Source organism: Austrofundulus limnaeus, unplaced genomic scaffold (genome assembly GCF_001266775.1).
Source record: "Austrofundulus limnaeus strain Quisiro unplaced genomic scaffold, Austrofundulus_limnaeus-1.0 Scaffold4, whole genome shotgun sequence".
Taxonomy (NCBI): domain Eukaryota; kingdom Metazoa; phylum Chordata; class Actinopteri; order Cyprinodontiformes; family Rivulidae; genus Austrofundulus; species Austrofundulus limnaeus.
Window position 1 is genome coordinate 1,744,356 of NW_013952406.1, and position 1,259 is coordinate 1,745,614.

General features: G+C 49.2%; 1 protein-coding gene across 4 annotated transcripts in view; it reads left to right on the forward strand.

The window, feature by feature from the left end:
- Positions 1-1,259, forward strand: part of LOC106527844 (neurogenic differentiation factor 2) — a 13,805-nt gene that overhangs the window by 10,521 nt on the left and 2,025 nt on the right. Inside the window, exon 1 of one of the 4 annotated variants that reach the window (XM_014022860.1) lies at positions 7-138. The exons of 2 other annotated variants lie outside the window; for them this stretch is intronic. The gene's annotated coding sequence lies outside the window, so the exon portion shown is untranslated. One more of the 4 variants, XM_014022843.1, reaches the window with a different exon arrangement.

Below are 1,259 nucleotides of genomic sequence, written 5' to 3' on the forward strand. Positions count from 1 at the left end.
ACACACACACACACACACAACTACACACGCTTCTTCACGCGCATACACAAACGCGCCAAGACGCACAAAGCTCCGGTTATTGAAGTGAGCGCGCCTGGAGAGGAGGACCACTGAACGCACCATCAGCAATAGCGAAAGGCAAGCAGCGCGCGCTTCTCCACCCCCCCTCCTCTTCTTTTTGCACCTGTACGCAGATAAAGAGCGCAGGTTCGCTCGCTCGTGCGTCCACGAAGATGGTTTGAAAGTGAAGCGCGTGGGTTCTTCTTTTTTTCTTCCTTCCTTTCCTTCCCTCTTTCTTCCGCCTCCAATCCGCYGTGAAGAGCGCGAGCAGAGGTAAGTTGGAACAGTTTGAAAAAAAGAAAAAGAAAAAGAAAGCTGGCATGTTGAAGTGGCTCGTCCAAAATGGAGGATAAATTGATCCAATGAAAGGATTAAAAGGATCGTTTTAATACCTGGTTTGATCGAGTTTTAACCGTGTTTAAATCCAACATTTCGTTATGATTTGTAGATTGATTTGGCGCGAATCCACCTGGATGGCCAGCTTCTGTCACTTTGTTTTGTCACCGCATCCTTAGACAAGATGATGATGAGGATGATGGTGATGATGATGATGGAGTTAATGTCTCAGATTTTCCTGGACGCGCTCCGTCCTTCAACTTCTGACACCCGGAGCCGCCTGGATTATCACCTCCCGACATGAGGCAGCTCAAATCGGGAGAGGGCACGCCGGTTTGACCCCCACACCCTCCTGGATGGTTTACAGAAGCGCGGGATTTGGAGAGCCGCCGCTGGSAGCTGGACACTGATTGGATGCGTGGATTCCTGCGCTCGGACCGCGGCTGTCTGAGAAAACAAAAGACATCGCGGGAGACTGATGAGGATTAAAGGGAAGCTGGCTGGAATCGAAGATGAACCATATTTTGTGTTTTTATTTTTGATTTAATGGATGATTTCGGGGTGGGAGCGGATGAAAGGGRSGGCGCCGTGACGCGCAGAGCGCGCCGAGATTCATCCGTTCGTCCGGTTGAACCTCCGCCATCACCCCGCGGGAGAGSTGTCTTATTGTAATTATTTATTTTTAACGAGATCTAAAAGGATGCAAGTGGTCTCTGAAAAGGGGGCTCGTGCATACAGGATTRTGTGTGAAATCTATTTCGTGTCCGCTTCACGCTTTTGTGAATTGATGTCTTTCTCCTTCTAATTGCGCAAACCTCCCGAACCTGAGGTTTTAAAAACTAGATTTCGCCCCTGGCACATAC